This window comes from Phacochoerus africanus, chromosome 3 (assembly GCF_016906955.1).
Source record: "Phacochoerus africanus isolate WHEZ1 chromosome 3, ROS_Pafr_v1, whole genome shotgun sequence".
NCBI classification, from domain to species: domain Eukaryota; kingdom Metazoa; phylum Chordata; class Mammalia; order Artiodactyla; family Suidae; genus Phacochoerus; species Phacochoerus africanus.
Genome location: NC_062546.1, coordinates 96,324,650 through 96,344,283, shown reverse-complemented (window position 1 = coordinate 96,344,283; position 19,634 = coordinate 96,324,650).

Here is a 19,634-nt window from a genome sequence, read left to right as displayed (position 1 = left end):
ACCCTGTGCCATGTCTCAGCAGCGTGACCCTAACACAACACAGCCCATAGCTCTGGGGAGGCCTGAGTGCCGCCAGGGCCCCGGCTCTGAGGACACAGCTGGTTCAGACCCAGCTCCTCCTCATCACCAGGGATGTGACCCTGGACAAGCCACGTGTCTCCCAGTCTCCCCAATGCTCCTTGTGCCCTAGGGAGGCCATCAGGTCTGTAGCGCTAGAACTACTGCCAGTGCCTGGAAACCCCATGGCGTTGTGTCACAGGGAACTCCTGCATAGACTTAGCAAAGGAAGAGTGACATCCGGTGCTGCTGATCACAGAATACAACTGCCCCAGGCCTGGTTGTGCTCTGGGACCTAGGGGAAGTCCCTCCCTTTCCTGCCCATTTCCCAGGACCCCTCTGAGAAGGTTGAAATTCCGTAAGAGTCAGACATCAACCCCTCTGGCCTACAAGTTTCCTGGTCCTCCTGGTGTGTTGTGATTCACCTCGGCTCCTGTGGCATGGGCTGCCCCACAGTGGCCTGAAGTGTGTTGCCTCCTTGTCCAACATCCTAGTTCCATCCCTGCCCCTGCCGGGTGGAGGGACATGGTGACTGGATCTAACATATGGACTGATTAGTGAAAACTGTGTGACTGCTACTCATTCTCCCTCTCCTGTTTCTCTCTGTCTCTCAGCAACACCCCTCCCCGCCACGCATATATATATGTATATATATGTAGGTAAGTATTGTTAGGGCCCAGGGCAGGTCACTTCAAAATGTGCCTTCATGCATATTGATTATTTTGAATGAATGTTACTTAGGAAAAGATACATGCAGGAGAGGCGCTTTCCACCTCCCGCCAGCCTCCTTGAAAGCAGGAAAGAAATCTCTCCTAGGAAGGGTAACCCCTCTGGGGGCTGAGGCCCGAGGGCCACAGCCATGCTGGCTCCTGCCCATCACTTCATTCTGGGAACCTTCTGTCCTTACTAACCAGGGGCCAGGTAGCTTTGCAGTGGTCAAAGCCAGCTCCTCTCTCTGCTTCTTTCTGGGAAAGGCCTGAGTCTGAGCCTCTCTAGATTATCTGGGTTTTTTGGCACATGGACCGACCTGCAAGCTTGCATCCTCCCAGACACCTTGTCTAAACACCTCCAGGGGAAGAGTTCTTCCGCCTCATCCAGATAGGAAACCACCCCCAACCCCCGTCTCAAACCAGGAGGCAAACAGATATCCAGCTGGGCTCCTTCAACCTCATCCCCTTCAGAGAGCCCCTCTCTTAGAAATCCCTTAAGCTCATGACCTCCTGAAGTCACCCTTTCTCCAGCACAATGCCATCCTTTCTCCTACGATGTTGCATCCACATCAGATGCTGAGGAGCTTCTGTGTTGTTTGCCTCTGTCTCGACAAGTGTTATGTCTTCTTGGATTGTTCCCTGGATCGTTAGGTCGTGTCCTTTTTTTGTCTCTTGTCACAGTCTTTATTTTCAAGTCTCTTCTGTCTGTCTGATAGAAGTGTGGCTACTCCAGCTTCCTTTTTAAATTTTTTAGATGATTTTTTAAAATTAGTGTGTAGTCGATTTACAGTGTGGTGTCAATTTCTGCTATTCTGCACAGTGACCCAGTCGTATATACATTCTTTTTTTTTTTTTTTGTCTTTTGTCTTTCTTTTGTCTTTTGTTGTTGTTGTTGGTAATTCTTGGGCCGCTCCCACGGCATATGGAGGTTCCCAGGCTAGGGGTTGAATCGGAGCTGTAGCCACCGGCCTACGCCAGAGCCACAGCAATGCGCGATCCGAGCCGCGTCTGCAACCAACACCACAGCTCACGGCAACGCCGGATCGTTAACCCACTGAGCAAGGGCAGGGACGGAACCCGCCACCTCATGGTTCCTAGTCGGATTCGTTAACCACTGCGCCACGACGGGAACTCCTATACATTCTTTTTTTATTCATGATTTTTATTTTTTTCCATTATAGTTGCTTTCGTGTCCTGTCAGTTTCTACTGAATGGTGAATTCACCCTGTTGTACATGCGCGCGCACACACACACACACACACACACACACACTTTTTCTCACATTATCCTCTATCATGTTCCATCGTAAGTGACTAGATATAGTTCCCTGTGCTATGCAGCAAGATCTCATTGTTTGTTCACTCCAAATGCATTAGTTTGCGTCTATTATCCCCAGACTCCCAGTCCATCACACTCCCTCCCCCTCCCCCTTGGCAGCCACGAGTCTGTTTTCCAAGTCCATGAATTTCTTTTCTGTGGATAGGTTCATTTATGCTTTATATTAGATTCCAGAAACAAGTGCTATTACATGGTGTCTCTCTTTCTGACCTCACTTAGTATGAGAGTCTCTAGTTCCATCCACGTTGCTGCAAATGGTATGACTTTGTTCATTTTTATGGCTGAGTAGTAGTATTGTGTATATACACCACATCCTCTTAATCCATTCCTCTTTCATTGGACGTTTAGGTTGTTTCCATACCTTGGCTATTGTGAATAGTGCTGCAGTGAACATAGGGATGCATGATTCTTGTTCAAGGACAGTTTTGTCTGCATATATGCCTAGGAGTCAGATTGCTGGGTCATATGTTAGTTCTATGTATAGTTTTCTGGGGTACCACAACACTGTTTTCCGTAGCGGTTATACCAATTTGCATTTCCACCAACAGTGTAGAAGGGAGTTCCCTTTTCTCCACATCCTCTCCAGCATTTGTTAGTTGTGGATTTATTAATGATGGCCATTCTGGTTGGTGTGAGGTGGTGTCTCAGAGTAGTTTTGATTTGAATGTCTCTAAAAATCAGTGGTGGTGAGCATTTTCTCATGTGCCTGTTGGCCATCTGTATGTCTTCTTTAGAGAAATGTCTGTTCAGGTCGTTTCCCATGTTTCAGTTGGGTTGTTGGTTTTTTGGCTGTGGAGTCATCTAAGTTGTTTGTACATTTTAGAGATTAAGCCCTTGTCAGTTGCATCATTTGAAACTATTTTCTCCAGAGTTCCCATCGTGGTGCAGCAGAAATGAATCCAACTAGGAACCATGAGGTTGTGGGTTCGATCCCTGGCCTCCCTCAGTGGGTTAAGGATCTGGCATTGCCACGATCTGGTGTTGCTGTGGCTCTGGCGTAGGCCAGCAGCTACAGCTCCAATTAGACCCCTAGCCTGGGAACCTCCATATGCCTTGGGTGTGGCCCTAAAAGGACAAAAAGAGCAAAAAAAAAAAGAAAGAAAGAAAAGAAAAAGAACGATTTTCTCCCACTTTATAGTTTGTCTATTTCTTTTTCCCCTAGGGTTTCCGTTGCTCTGCAAAAGCTTGGCAGTTTGACCAGGTCCCATTTGTTGATTTTTGCTTTTATTTCTGTTGCTTTGGGAGACTGACCTAAGAAAACATTTGTAAGCTTGATGTCAGAGAATGTTTTGCCTCTTTTCTCTTCTAGGAGTTTGATGGTGTCTTAGGTTTAAGTCTTTAAGCCATTTTGAGTTTATATTTGTGCATGGTGTGAGGGTATGTTCCAGTTTCATTGATTTACATGCAGCTGTCCAGGTTTCCCAGCGACATTTGCTGAAGAGACTGTCTTTTTCCCATTTTATATTCTTGCCTCCTTTGTCAAAGATTAATTGACTGTAGGTGTCTGGGTTTATTTCTGGGTTCTCTCTTCTGTTTCCTTGGTCTGCATGTCTGTTTTGGTAGCAGTACCACCCTGTCTTGATGACTGTAGCTTTGTAAGATTGCCTGAAGTCTGGGAGAGTGATGCCTCCTGCTTGGTTTTTGTTCCTCAGGATTGCTTTGGCAATTCTGGGTCTTTTATGGTTGCATATAAATTTTTTGGTTGGTTGTTCTGATTATATAAAAAATGGCATGGGTTATTTGATAGGGATTGCACTGAATCTGTAGATTGCTTTGGGTAATATGGCCATTTTTACAATATGAATTCTTCCAACCCAGGAGCATGGAATAGCTTTCCATTTCTTTGACGTCTCTTTAATTTCCTTGATTAATGTCTTTGAGTTCTCAGCATAGAAGTCTTTCACCTCCTTGGTCAGGTTTATTCCTAGGTATTTAATGTTCCAGGGTGTGATGTTCAAAGGTATTATATTTTTGTATTCCTTTTCTAATATTTCATTGTTGGTATACAGAAATGCAACTGATTTCTGAATGTTAATCTTGTATCCTGCTACTTTGCTGAATTTGTTGATCATTTCGAGTAGTTTTTGTATGGAGTCCTTAGGGTTTTCTATATATAGTATCATGTTATCTGCATCGAGTGACAATTTTACCTCTTCTCTTCCAGTTTGGATACAATTTTCTATCTTTTGTTTGTCTGATGGCTGTGGCTAGGACTCTCAATACGATGTTGAATCCCAGGAGTGAGAGTGGGCAGTCCCTGTCTTTTTCCAGATTTTAGCAGCAAGGGTTTCAGCTTTTCTGCATTGAGTATTATATTGGCTGTGGGTTTGTCGTAACTGGCTTTTATTACGTTAAGGCATGTTCCCTCCAAAACCCACTTTTTTGGTAAGAGTTTTTATCATGAATGGATGTTGGACTTTACCACATGCTTTTCCTGCAGCTATTGAGATGATCATGTGGTTTTTGACTTTTGTTAATGTGGTGTATGATGTTGATGGATTTGCATACGTTGAACGATCCTTGTGAATGGGTGATGAATCCCACTTGGTCGTGGTGTATGATCTTTTTTATATGTTGTTGGATTCAGTTGGCTACAATTTTGTGGACAAATTTTGCATTCATATTCATCAAAGATATTGGCCTATGATTTTCTTTTTTTGGTAGTACTTTTGTCTGGTTTTGGTATTAGGGTGATGGTGGCCTCATAGAATATTTTTGGGAGTGTTTCTTCTTCAACCTTTTGGAAAAGTTTAATAAGAGGGATGGGTGTAAGTTCTTCTTTGTATGTTTGGTAGAACTCACCTGTGAAGCCATCTGGTCCTGGACTTTTGTTTGTAGGGAGTGTTTTTATGACATATTCACTTTCATTTCTAGTGATCGGTCTGTTCAGTTGATGTGTGTCTTCTTGACTCAGTTTTGGTGGGCTGTAAGTCTCTAGAAAGCTGTCCATTTCTTCTGGGTTGTCAAATTGTTGGCATATAATTGTTCACAGTGTTCTCTTATGGTTTTTTGTATTTCTGCAGTATCCGTTGAGATTTCTCCCTTTTCGTTTCTTATTTTATTTGGGTTTTTTCTCTCCTCTCCTTGGGGAGTCTGGCCAGAGGTTTGTCGATTTTGTTTACCTTGTCAAAGAAGCAGCTCTTGCTTTTATTGATTTTTTTCTATTGTTTTTTGAATCTCTGTTTTATTGATCTTCTCTCTGATCTTTACGATTGCCTTCCTTCTGCTGACTTTAGCTTTTATTTGTTCTTCTTTTTCTTTTTTTTTTTTTTTGTCTTTTTGCTATTTCTTGGGCCGCTCCTGTGGCATATGGAGGTTCCCAGGCTAGGGGTCTAATCGGAGCTGTGGCCGCCAGCCTACACCAGAGCCACAGCAACGCAGGATCCGAGCCTCGTCTGCAACCTACACCACAGCTCACGGCAACGCCGGATCGTTAACCCACTGAGCAAGGGCAGGGACCAAACCCGCAACCTCATGGTTCCTAGTCGGATTCGTTAACCACTGCGCCACGACGGGAACTCCTGTTCTTCTTTTTCAAATTCATTTAGGTGGTGGGTTAAGTTGTCAATTTGAGATCTTTCTTCTTTTTCGAGGAAGGCCTGTACTGCTAAGAACTTCCCTCTAAGCACTGCTTTTGCATCATCCCATAGATTTTGCCTTTTTCTTTTTTAGGCCCGCCCCTGTGGTATGTGGAGATTTCAAGGCCAGGGGTCAAACGAGCTGGAGCTGCTAACCTACACCACAGCCACAGCAGTGCCAGATCCAAACCGCATATGCAGCCCACACCACAGCTCACGGCCATGGCAGATTCCTTAAACCACTGAGCAAGGCCAGGGATCGAACCTGTGTCCTCATGGGTGCTATTCAGATTCGTTTCCGCTGAGCCACGACAGGAACTCTGGTATCCCACAGATTTTGAATGGTTATTTCTTCATTATCATTTGTCTTGAGGTATGTTTTCATTTCCTTTTTGAGTTCCTCAGTGACCTATTGGTTTTTTACTTGCATGTTATTTAGTCTCCATGTAGTCAGTTTTTTCTCATTTCTTTGACTGTGGTTGATTTCTAGTTTCATGCCGTTGTGGTCAGAGAAGATACTTGAAATCATTTGTATACTTTTAAATTTGTTGAGGTTAGTTTTGTGCCCAGGATGTGGTCAGTCCCTGAGCATTCTCATGTGGTCAATCCATGTGCACTTGAAAAGACTGTGTATATTCTGAGTTTTTTGGATGTAATGTCCTGAAAATATCAATTAAGGTTAACTTTTCTGTTGTGTCCTTTAGGATCTCTGTTGCCTTATTGATTTTCTGTCTGGAGGATCTGTCCATTGACATGAGCAGGGTGTTAAAGTCTCCTACTATGATTGTCTTCCCATCAATGTCTCCTTTTAGGTTGGTTAGTGTTTGTTGTGTGTATCTGGGTGCTCCTATATTAGGGGCATATATATTGGTGATTGTAATATCCTCTTCTTGAATGGATCCTTTTATCATTAAGTAGTGTTCTTCTTTGTCTTTCTTTATGGCCTTCATTTTAAGTCTATTTTGTCTGATACGAGTATTGCAATTCCTGCTTTCCTGTCTTGTCCATTGGCATGAAATATCTTTCCCCATCCCCTCACTTTCAATCTGTTTGTGTCCTTTGCCTTAAGGTGAGTCTCTTCTAGACAGCATATTGTAGGCTCTTGCTTTTTTTTTTTTTTTTAATCCAGTCTGGCAAACTGTGTCTTTTGATTGGAGCATTCAGTCCATGGCCATTTTAAACCTTGTTTTCCAGTTGATTCTGTTTCTCCTTTGTTCCCTTCCTTTTTAGGTTGGATGATGTCCTTTTATTTTATGCGTGTGTCCCTTTCTTTTTAGTTTTTGTGAAATGTTTGGGTTTGATTTGTTGTTGCCCTGTTTTTCAGGTATATTAACCATTTCCTATTATCTGCTTGAGTTCTCGTCATGGCACAGTGGTTAACGAATCCGACTAGGAACCATGAGGTTGCGGGTTTGATCCCTGGCCTTGCTCAGTGGGTTAAGGATCCGGCATTGCCGTGAGCCATGAGCTGAGGTGTAGGTCGCAGACGCGGCTCAGATCCCACCTTGCTGTGGCTCTGGTGTAGGCCAGCGGCTACAGCTCCGATTGGACCCCTAGCCTGGGAAATCCATATGCCACGGGAGCAGACCAAGAAATAGCAAAAAGACAAAAAAAAAAGAGAGAGAAAGAAAAAACAGGAAAAAAAATAAACCTATTATCTGCTTGCTTTAGCCTGATAGTCATATAGGCTCAAACACATTCTTAAAAAAAAAGTCCAGATTTTCTTACTTTTCTTCCCCACATTCTATGATTGTGAAGTTCTTTTTAAACATCTTCATGTTTGTCCTTTTGCTGTTCCTTGTTTTTACCTTCACTTTGACAATATGTTTTTTTCGGGGTTTTTTTTCTTTTTAGATCTGTGTACTGGTTTAAGTGTTTGCTTTCCAGTTGTGATTTCCTCTATCCGATTTCTTCTTACTTCTTTTTTATTTAGAGAAGCCCTTTCAGAATCTCTTTTACAATGGGTTTAGTATTGTTGTACTCTTTTCATTTTTATTTGTTGGAGAAATTCTTTATTTCCTCTTCTATTTGAAAGGATATTCTTGCTGGGTAGAGTATTCTAGTCTGCAAATTTTTCCTGTTTAGAACTCTTTTTTTTTTTTTGGTCTTTTTTCTCTTTTTATGGTGGCACCCATGGCATATGGAAGTTCCCAGGCTAGGGGTTGAATCAGAGCTACAGCTTCTGGCCTATGCCACAGCCACAGGCACACCAGATCCAAGCCGTGTATGTGACTACACCCCGGTTCACAGCAACACAGGATCCTTAACCACTAAGCGAGGCCAGGGATCAAACCTGCATCCTCATGGATGCTAGTTGGGTTTGTTAACTGCTGAGCCATGATGGGACCTCCCTATTTAGAACTTTGAATCCATCTCGCCACTCTTTTCTGGCCTGGAGTGGTTGGTTTTTTGGGGTTTTTTTTTCCTTTTCTTTTTCTTTTTTTTCTTTCTTTTTTTTTTTTTTTTTTGCTTTTTAGGGCCACACCTGTGGCATATGGGGGTTCCCAGGCTAGGGGTCCAATCAGAGCTACAGCTGCCAGCCACAGCAATGCCAGGTCTGAGCCATGTCTGTGACCTACACCACAGCTCATGGCAACATGGGATCCTTAACCCACTGAGCCAGGCCAGGGATCAAACCCACAACCTCATGGTTCCTAGTTGCATTCATTTCCACTGTGCCATGAAGGGAACTCCTGGCCTGTAGTGTATCTGTAGAGAAATCAGCTGATAGCCTTCTGGGGATTCCCTTATAATTAACCCTTTGTGTTTCTCTTGCTGCCTTAAGAATCCTTTCTTTAACTTTTGCTGTTTTTATTATAATATGTCTTGGTGTGGGCCTGTTGGGGTTCAACTTGTTTGGAGCCCTCATGCTTCTGGTATCTTGACAACTGTGTCCTTTAGATTCGGACAGTTTTCAGCCATGATTTCCTCACATGTATTTTCAATCCCCTTTTATTTTCTTCTCCTTCTTGAATTCCTATTATGCACAGATTGGCCTGCTTTATATTATCCCATAGCTCTCATATTGCTTTCATGGTTTTTCATTTGGTTTTCTGTCTGCTGTCCTGATTGGTTGATCGCCATTATTCTATCTTCCAGGTCACTAATTCATTCCTCTGCATTATTAATTCTTCTCTTTCGTGCCTTTAACTCAGTTTGTATCTCTGCAAATGAATTTTCTATTTTTTCTTGGCTCCTCCTTAGATTTTCTAGTTTCTTGCTAAAGTCATCTGCATTATGTTTCTATACGCTCTTAATTCCTTCATAGTCACCCTTAATTCCTCCAGGATTTTCGCTGTCTCCCTTTTCAACTCAGTGTCTCTTCGACTTCAGGTGTCTCTTTCATTGTTTGCTGCTTCAGGTAAATTCTCCCTTTCCTTTAACTGGGAATGATTCCTGGGTGTCTTCATTTCACTCATATTTTTCTTTTTCTGAGAGCTTATGGAAACCAACTACTGTAGTCTTGGAGGGCTATTTCTATCAAGAGTGCCCCTTTGTATTTTGTCGGGGGTTACTATTTATTTTTGGTGTGGGAGTTTGAATATTTGCTATCTCTTTCTTCGGTGTGAAGCAGGCTATTATTCCCCTGAGTGTGTTTCCAGGGAGAAAGAGGCAATGGGCAGGGATAGCCGTCAGGGCCTGGTTGCTGGGCTCTTGACAGTAGCAAGGACCTGCAGGAAGGTGGCACAAGCTCCTCCTAGTTGCGGGGTCATGGGAAGTGGGAATGAGTCTTAGGCAGTTTTAGGAAGTGCCTAGAGAATTTGGCAGTGGCAGTGGCAGAGTTCCCAGGGGAGTGAGAGCAACAACAGGTGGTTTTTGGTCACAATGCCCTTCTCTGTCGTGACCTCTGAGGTGCTTGGGGCTGCAAGTGGTGCCTGTTCAGGGACCCCTAGTAGTGGTGGGCCATGCCCACCTGGCTATAGGATAACTGCGGTGGTTTGCCCTTACCACCCATAGAACATGCAAGAAATACTTCATCCTGCCTAGCCCATGCAGGGGGTGCTGCACAGGCTGCTCCTAATTGCAGGGTCCTGGGAAGTGACAGTGATGAGGCTCATGTGGGCACTGCCCAGAGCATTTGGTAGTGGCAGCAGGAGGGTGAGTGTGTTCACAGGGAGTGAGAGCAACAATGGGTGGTGCTCAGTTGCAATGCCCTCTTTTTGGCTGACCTCTGAGATGACTGGGGCCACAGGCAGAGCCTGTTCACAGACACCTAGTGGTGGTGGGCCACGCCTCCCTCTGGTTTCTGAGGATGACTGCTATGGTTTGTTCCCACCGTCTACAGATCACAAAAGAGGCGCCACATTGCTGCTGCCCTTGGCCCGCACAAGAGGTGCCTGGCCACCTGAAGCCCACAGAAGAGGCGCCCAGTCTCCTGTAGCCCAAGCACGTGGCCTCTCACCATCTGCAACCCACACCAGAGGCACCCCATCCCCTGAGAGGCCATGCGTGCACCGGGAAAGAGATTCCTATGGTGGTCCCCCTTTCCTCCTCTCACCATCCCCAGCAATGGCGCCTTGCTTCTCCTGCAGGCCCGGAGTCCTCCCAGCTTCCCTTGGGTGTGGCTGTTCTTCTCCCAAGCCCATGGCACACTACTCCCTAGGCTCTCAGTGTGTCTCCACACAGCCAGCCTTAGTCCTCTCCCTGGAACTGATCTCCAGAGCCTGTGTCTAAGTGCCCAGCCCCCACCGAAGCATCACACGCTGTGGTGTCAGGGCAGGTGCTAGTCAATTTGTTTCCACTGAGCCACGATACTGCCACCCATGGAACATGCAAGAAATGTTCTCTCCATGTAGTTATGTTTTTTTGATGTGTTTGTGGGAGAAGGTGAGCATAAGGCCCTACTCCTCCGCCATCTTGATCCTTCTACATTCTTTTTCTCATACTGTCTTCTGTCACGGTCCACCCCAAGAGACTGGATCTAGTTCCCTATGCTATACAGCAAGATCTCATTGCTTGTCCATTCTAAATGTAACATTTTGCATCTACCGACTCCAAAATCCCCATACATCCCACTTGCTTCCCCTCCCTCCTGACAACCCCAAGTCTGCTCTCCGTGTCCATGATCTGTTTGTTCTGTAGATAGGATCATTTGTGCCATATATTTAATTCCACATGTAAGTGATATCATATGGTATTTATCTTTCTCTTTCTGACTTACTTCACTTTGCATGAGAATCTCTAGTTGTATCCATGTTGCTGTAAATGGAATATTTTGGCCTTCTCATAGCTGAGGATTATTCCATTGTATGTGGACTAATGGACCACATCTTCTTAATCCAGTCATCTGTTGATGGACATTTATGTTGTTTTCATGTCGTGGCTATTGTTGTATTTATTTATTGATTGCTTTTTAGGGCCGCACCCATGGCATGTGGAAGTTCCCAGGCTAGGGGTCCTATCAGAGCTACAGCTGCCAGCCTACACCATGGCCACAGCAACGTGGGATCCGAGCCGTGTCTGTGACCTACACCACAGCTCACGGCAATGCCAGATCCTTAACCCACTGAGCGAGGCCAGGGATCAAACTTGCATCCTCATGGTTCCTAGTCAGGTTCATTAACCACTGAGCCACAACGGGAACTCCTCTCTGTCTTTTCATTGTGTCTAGTTTTCTGTGTGGCCTCCTTTTTGCAGACTACAGGATTATAGTCTCCCTTATTCTGGTGTCTGCCTCCTTGTGGGTAAGGTCGACAGAGGGGTTTATGGCTGGTTTTGTGATGGGTGGGACTAGTGCCTGCACACTGGTCAGTGGAACTTTGTCTTGTCTCTTTGGTGGGTGGGGCTTGTCTGTGGTTTTGATTAGAGGCGGCTGTGTGCCTGGGAGGACTTTAGGCAGCCTGTTTGCTGATATTTGAGGCTGTGTTTACAGCCTGTTTGCTGTTTGGCCTGGGGCTTCTCGGCCATGATTTGGCTGAAAAATATGGGAAGCAGATTTTTCTAAAATGGTGACTGCCAGGGGAGCTCATGCTAATTATTATTCCCTGGGATGACTGCCTCCAAAGTGCTGTCCCCACAGTGAGCTACAGTCACCACTCCTTTCCTGGGAGACCATCAAAGACCCACAAGTAGGTCTGACCCAGATTTGTATGGAGTGACTGCTTTGGCCTGGGACCCGGTGCGCATGAAACCCTGTGTGCGCCCTCCAAGAATGGAGTCTCTGTTTCCCCCAGGCCTGTGGAGCTCCTCACTCAAGCCCCACTGGCCTTCCATACCAAATGCTCTGGGGGCTCCTCCTTCCAATGCCAGGCCCCCAGACTTTTTTAGGTTCAACCTCATTGTGGTATTTTGGCTTTATGAATCTAGATGTCCTTTTTCTTTCCTAGATTTGTCGGACAGTTAGCCATCAACTCTTTCAAAAACCCTTCTCCTTTCTCTTCTGGAACTCCCATTGTGTTATGCTGTTATTCTTGATTGTGCCCTAGAATTTCTGTAGGTATTATGGAGTCTTTCATTCCTTTGGACTTTTGGTCCTCTGAGTAGACGAATTCAAATCACCTGTCCTCAAGTCCACCAATTCTTTCTTGTGCTTGTGCAAGTCTGCTTTGGAAGCTCTTTATGGAATTTGTTGGTGCGGTCATCACATTCTTTGCTCTAGAATTCATTTTTGATGGTTTCTATCTCTTTTGAACCTGTCATTCTGATCATGTACTGCTTTCTTTAAATGTGCCTAGTTCTCTCTCTGAAATGTCTTTTCACTCAATGAGGTTTTTTTTAACATGATGATTTTGAATATATTTTCATGCAATACATTGATCTCTCTTTCTTTGGGGTCAGTTACTGGAAGTTTGTTTTGTTCCTTTGGAGATGTCGTGTATCCCTGATTGTTTGGGATCTTTTTGGCATGTGTTGCTGTTGTAAAACTTAGATCTTGGGATATGCTGGTTGCCTGTGGGGTTCTGCCCATAGAAAAACTTGGGAAGCCTCATTAATTCCCACTGAGGACCATGCTGTTGATGGCAACCTGGGATGAGCAGCCAGGGACCAAAGTGTGAGAAAAAGTGCTCTCCCTTGTCTCTAGCACCCGCCAGCCCAGCTAGCCTGCACAGGGGCCTGGGGAGGGCAGCCTGAGAGCCACAGATCTGCAAATCCCCCATCTGATTCAGTCCCCTCCTTTTTTTATTTTTAAAGCTCCCCAAGTGGTTCCAGTGTGCAGTTACAGTTGGCAGCCCTGGCATAGGATCCAGCCTTGGCCTAAGGGTTTCACTTTAGTTATCTACACTGCCAGGGAGACTATGAATTCTCACTCTCATCTCTGTAAACCAGTATCTTCACGTCCAAATTGACCTCCTTGAGGAAAGTAAATAGGCCACTTAGAAATTCCAGTTCATATGCTCCTCACACCCAGGTCAGTTCCAGGTCAAGGTCGGAAGGATAGTTGGAGAAAAGGAAGTTGCCTCCTGTATCTAGCGACCTGTCTGTTTTTGAAAAGAGATTCAGCAAACATGTACCTTCCTTATGTTTGAGGCACTCTGATACTTTCTAGTATACTATTTTTCTTTTTTCAAATTCAGCTTAGAAAGCAGATGATTTCTTATGCCCGTGTTCCCTTCAGCCACAAATGAGACCTGAACTGGTCCGTCCAGAATGTCACAGGTCCAGCACAAAAACCCCAAAGGGACCTTTTTGATATGAGCCAAGTGGGTCTCACAGTGGTCGAGGAGATCAGAATGGCCAGAGGTGTTCCCTGATGCCACTGAGTCCAGTTCCAGACAGAAGGTGTGCGGTCCAAAAAGTGGTACCAGCGTCCGTGGCCTCTGGGCTTTCCTTGCTTCTGCTCCTGTGCTTTCCATGGGGGTACAGATTTACGTGGTCCTCTCCCCTATCTTCCTACCTTTGGGCTTCAGCTGGAACAGCTGCTTCTTCCTCCACTTTGTTTGCAGAGCATGTGGGTGTCTCAGAGGATGGTGCTGCAGGCCAGGAGCGGGTTTCCTTCTGATCATTGCTGATGATGCCCCCACCAGACTGATGTCAGGAGCCACCATTCAGATCCAGCCTATCATTTGTAAATCACTGAATTTGAGTGACCTATAAATCTATAGGAATAGCCTTAAAGCAGGCCCTTGGGTGAGAGCAGCAGGGAACTTAAGATGTATAGCATTGGCATTCAAGCTGTGGCCCAGTGGGTTAAGAATCCCCCTGCAGTGGCTCAGGTGGCTGTGGAGGTGTGGGTCTGATCCCTGGCCCAGAGCAGTGGGTTAAAGGACCCTGCATTGCCACAGCTGTGCCTCAGATTCAGTCCCTGGCCTGGGAACTTCCACATGCTATGGGCACAATCCCCCCCCCCCAAAAAAAAGGATTTGTAGTATAATGTCACTTACCAAAGCAAAAATCACAACACATGCACACACAAATATACACAATAGTTAAGGATATACATGAAACACATTAAAGGCAGTACCACTGGAGGAATGAAATAAGGAAAATAACCTCCTGGAGGATCAGGAATGCAAGGTTGGCTGATGTGTATGATCTGAGAATGGTTGGCTGGGCTCCAACAAAACAGAACGTTGGGGGAGTGTGTCCATTGGAAAAGGTTGAGAATCATGTCACTATCCAGAAAAAAATGAAAAGCCGGAGAACAGTGCACTGAGAACTCTGGAAATATATTTTAAAAATCAGTTGATAAGGTCAGAGACCAAATATCATCCAGACCAAATGTGGAAGAGAGGAAGAGGTGTCCCCTCATCATCAACAAGTGATACCATCTGAAAAGGGGGTGGCCAGCCTAGGACCAGGCAGAGAGGGGTCTGAGAGGCCTGGCAGGTCAGTGCCTACACCCGTGCTCCAGAGGAGGGGGCTCAGGCAGGGGGAGGGGCTCTCTGTGAAGTGTGCAGCCTTTTCCTGCCAGAGTCTCTGCTGCCCAGGAGGCTGTGACTTATACCTCAAGACCCTGCCCCCAGCCCTTGGTTACAGCTTTCCTGGCCCAGGACCCCCAGCCCCAGAGTCCCCAGCTCTCAGGCCATCTGCCTCCCTTTAAACTGAGCGGCCAGCTGTCCTGGACTAAGGACATTCTCTCTTGGGAGCCTGCAACAGGAAGGTCTGGCATCTGGGCAGGGAGATGGGCTGGGTCTCAGGCAGGCAGAGTTTCAGGAACATAACCTGGGGCCAGCTGGGGAGGCTGGAAGGAGGGAAACAGGCCCTGAACTGGTTATTAGCAATGGAAAAAAAATTAGCAATGAAGAGAGATTTCCTTTTGGTTTTATTTTAATGTACAAAAGAAATGATTCCAAAATGGAATCTCCCATTTGTAAAATCTTGTGCATTTTATTTATTGGGGTCATATCTTTTGATCGATAGAATATTTTGTTTTGTTTTTGTTTTGTTTTGTTTTGTTTTGTTTTTGGTTGCCTCAGGAGTGTGTGGGAGATTCGAGGGCCAAGGAGCAATCCTGTACCACAGCAGTGACAGTGACAGAGTTTAACCGATTGAGCTACTAGAGAGCACCAGATAGAATATTTTAGTTTTTTTTTCATTTATTTTTGTTGTCTTTTTTTTTCAGTGCTGTCCCTGTGGCATATGGAGGTTCCCAGGCTGGGGTCGAATAGGAATTGTAGCCTCCAGGCTACACCACAGCCACAGTAACGTGGGATCCGAGCCGCGTCTGCAACTTATACCACAGGTCACGGCAACATCGGATCCTCTACTCACTAAGCGAGACCAGGGATCCAACCTGCGTCCTCATGGATGCTAGTCAGGCTCGTTAACTGCTAAGCCACGAAGGGAACTCCCCAAAAGAATATTTTTAAAACAGAGCAAACATCACGAGATACACTTGAGCCTGACTTCCTTTCTCTGAAACTCATGCTTGCGCATGTGTAGACAGTCTAGTACTGTGGTCTGTAGAGACGAGAGCTCCCTATAAGTTATAGGGAAATATTTCACCAAATACCCTTTCCTGACAGCCTCTTTCAAATGTTTGGCAAGCATTTCTTTTCTTTTAACTTTCTGGCCTGCACCTGCAGCACATGAAAGTTCCCAGGCTGGGGTGGAATCGGAGCTGCAGCTGCCCATGAATGTCACAGCCACAGCAACGCCAGGTCCGAACCGCATCTGGGACCAACACTGCAGCTTGTGGCAATGCTGGAGCCTTTACCCTCTGTTGAGGCCAGGGATTGAAACTGCAATCCTCATGGAGACTAGTTGGGTTCTTAACCTGCTGAGCCACAATGAGACCTCCAGGACACATGTCTAATTTGCAAAGCTTTAACCTACTTCTAAGCCTCTGGTGCCTCCTGGTTTCTCGGCAGGTTAAGGATCCAGAGTTATTATTGCCGTAGCTCTTATCACTACTGTGGTGTGGGTGCAGTACTTGGCTTGGGAACTTCCACATCTTGCAGGTTCAGGAAAACAACCAATAAAACAATAAAACACCTGAAATGCTATGCAGTATTAAGTCAGTTACATTTTTTAAACCAATTGAGAAAACTCACAATATACACTTTTTAAAGCAGAAGGAAACCTACAGAAATGAATCCTGAAAAAACACTGTGACGTAAATACTATGATGGAACAGGCAATTCCTTATAGTATTAATTCACTTCATGAAGCCTGGCCAGCACCACCTGCTGCTGTCCGTTCAGTCCAGTCCAGGTTTCCCCAGGTGTCCTTGTCACTGAGATGGGCCAGGGTGTCCACCCCTTTGTCCTCTGTGAACACAGAGGGCTCAAAACTGCTGTTGCTGCTGTGACTCAGAGGAGGGTGGGGCATCCAGTGTCCGGGACTCGGATCCCCGGAGAGCTGGCGGCCACCTTAAGGCAGTCACTACGGCCTGCCCTGGAAGCTTCTCGAGAACATAACCCAGCGGCTCAGAAGAGATGCAAGCTCCTGGAAGGAGGGGTTCCCCGTGGTCGCTCCCTTCACCTGATCATCCCACAGTCCACCTGAGGAAGCAGCGTGTCCTGCTCTGACTCACTGGACTGATGAATCCGGTCAACACAAAGGAGGGTTTTCCTCTTGAAAGCTCTTCTCCTTCTGGGCTTGTTTGATGCCATTGTCCATGTTGGTTTTCTCACTGACCTTGGTTGCCGACAATGTCAGGAATCTTATGCAGGGTTCTTGTGGCTGTTGGTGATGACGTGGGCCTGCATGGTCTTGCCTCAGCCCGGGACTCTCACAGGATGAGTGAGGGCACCCAGTTGGCCTCCAGCAGGGCGCTCAGCAGCATCTCTGTCCCCATGGCCCGGCCCTGCCCCTTGTAGTCCTGCAGCAGGGGAGGGAGGCATGGCGCAGCCCAGCAGCTTCCCCTCCAGCACCTGCTACACCTCTTTGGCAACCTGCACCTGCCCCTGCACCATCTCATCCCCAAGAACATCCAAAGACAAAAGACCTAAGAATTCAAAGTCACGAGAGCACCTGCCCAATGAACATGTTAAGATATGGATGAAGACATTGAAGATGCAGTGACTTGGACAGAGGCCTGTGCTCATGGACGCAAAGAATGAGTAGCACTCAAATGCCCCTCCACCCAAACAGACACATGCAACGCAAGTCCTACCAGACTTCCAATGGCATTTTTCTCAGAAACTGAACTGATGAGCCTGATGTTCGTATGGAACTACAAAGGACCTGACCTGCCAAAGGGGATCCCTGAGAAACCAGGGCAGTTGCAAGAGGAAACACACCCCCTGACATCAAACCATCGAATGAAGCTACAATCACCAGACAGTGTAGACATGGCACAAAAGAGGCACCTGGGCCAGAGGAATAGCAGAGAGAGAACCCGTGAGCAATCCTGCATGTCTGGGCTCAGGTCACTGATTACAAAGCTGCCAGGGACACTCACCAGAGAAAGGACACATTGACCTGACACACAGAAAGTTCCCAGACTAGGGGTTGAATCATTTGCCTGAAACATAGAACATCACAAGCCCCACTGGGACCCCGGACACAGTGTGCACCACACACATCATGAACCAAACGCCACAACCGGCCACATCAAGCCCTTCTTTGGCTGGGTCCTCTGAATATGGACCCCACCAGGCAGTCAGCCAGGCACAGGAAGGGTCTCCCCATGTTTTCCTCCATTTGTCCCCCACAGTGGCACCTCTCAGCTGGTCTCAGGACAATGGAGCTCCTCTCTGTGAAGATGCAGCCCCTCTCTGTGAAGACGCAGCCCTGTGTGATCATGAAGCTCGATCCCCAGTGGGATCTGAGACCAGGTTCCTATCAGCTGTGCAGAGAGCCGGGGCTCTGGGCAAAGCAGGCAGGTAAAGCACTGGCAAGAGGGGTGGGCTTGTCGCCCTCTGCTGGCAAACTGGGAAATTCAGGCTGCGCCCCACCCCAGGTCAGGGGAGGCTGAGTTCCCCACTGGCAGTCCTGCTGAATCCACTCAGCTTTGGAAGCTCACAGGGAGGGAGGCCAATATCCCAGGACTTCTCAAAACTTAGAGAACAAGTAACTCAATTAGAGAACAGATGTAGTGAAACAAATGCACACACCCTTTAAATCGTACACCGGTGCTCACGCAAAATGAGCCACAAACACATTTAGAACAGAAACATGTGAAAAAAGTTGTAGAAGCAAGCCTAGAAGAAAAGCTACTTGACCACGGGCTTAGATTTTTGTGAAACCATGAGAAGGCAACACATAAAATTTAAAAAGTTTAAATAGCACGGACACTATAAAATTAAAACATTGCTACTTGGTGAAATACTTCCTCTGCACCACAGCACATGGACTAATATCCCTGAGGACTCAGGTTTGATCCTTGGCCTCACTCAGTGGTTAAGGATCCAGCATTACCATGAGCTGTGGTATAGGCCACAGATGCAGCTTGGATCTGGTGTGGCTGTGGCTGTGGCATAGGCCAGCAGCTATGGTTCTGATCTGACCCTTAGTCTGGGAACTTCCATATGCCAGGTGCAGACTTAAATGAAACAATACAAAACAACAAACAAAAGAACAAATACGAACCAAATAAACAAAAAAATACAGATGGTTTTTGGTCCTCAGGCTTTATTGCAGAAGCTGTGATGATCATAAACTAGTCTGAATTTTTATGCCATGCCCTATGTCCCAAATCTCTTTCATTTTTGGTGCCACTCTTCAAAGTACAGCCAGTTATAGAAGCAATTCAAAGTCCTTTCCTTTCCTGTAAGGCTAATGTATGTATCCACCTTTTTTTTTTTTTTTTTGCTTTTTATAGGGTGGTACCCACGGCATATGGAAGTCCCCAGGCTAAGGCTAAGGGTTGAATCAGAGCTACAGTTGCCGGCCTACACCACAGCTCACAGCAACGCCAATCCTTAATCCATTGAGTGAGGCCCGGGATCAAACCTGAATCCTTGTGGATCCTAGGCAAGTTCGTTAACCACTGAGCCACGAAGGGAACGATCTCTCATTTTTAAAGAAAGCGCTAAAAATGAGGTAGGGCATTACTTGTAATTAATTCTCATTACTTGTAATTAATCTGTGAGTAGTACTGAGTAAGATGGCAGATGTATGACCGCTTGCATAGATTGCTGCTTGTCTTTTGAGGGGCAAAGTTACAATACCAAAGCCTGTTTTTATTTTGAAATATTTCAGGTAACCTGGTGGGGTCAGTGGGTTAAGAATCCGGCATTGTCCGTGCTGTGACTCAGGTTGCTGCTGTGGCTTGGGTTCCCTCCTTGGCCTGGGAACTTCCCCATGTGGGTGCAGCCCAAAGAAAGTACAGAAAATAGCACAATGAGCACCTGGTACCTCTCCCCAGCTTTAAGAAGTAACCCTTACAAATTCAGTTGAAGCCCCCTGTGTACCTCTCTTGAGCCACTTCTGCACTGCTCCAGGGAAATTCCTGTCTCCCTTTTTGCACAGACTTTTCCGAAGGTGGCTTTTCCCTTTCCCTAGACCTATGCACATGTGTTTCTTTCTTCACAGGTCACCAGAGTGACCTTTCCATTTCAACTCTATTGCATGTTGTATGGAACGGTAAGAGCATTCGAAACAGGGGAGCTGAAAAGGGGATATA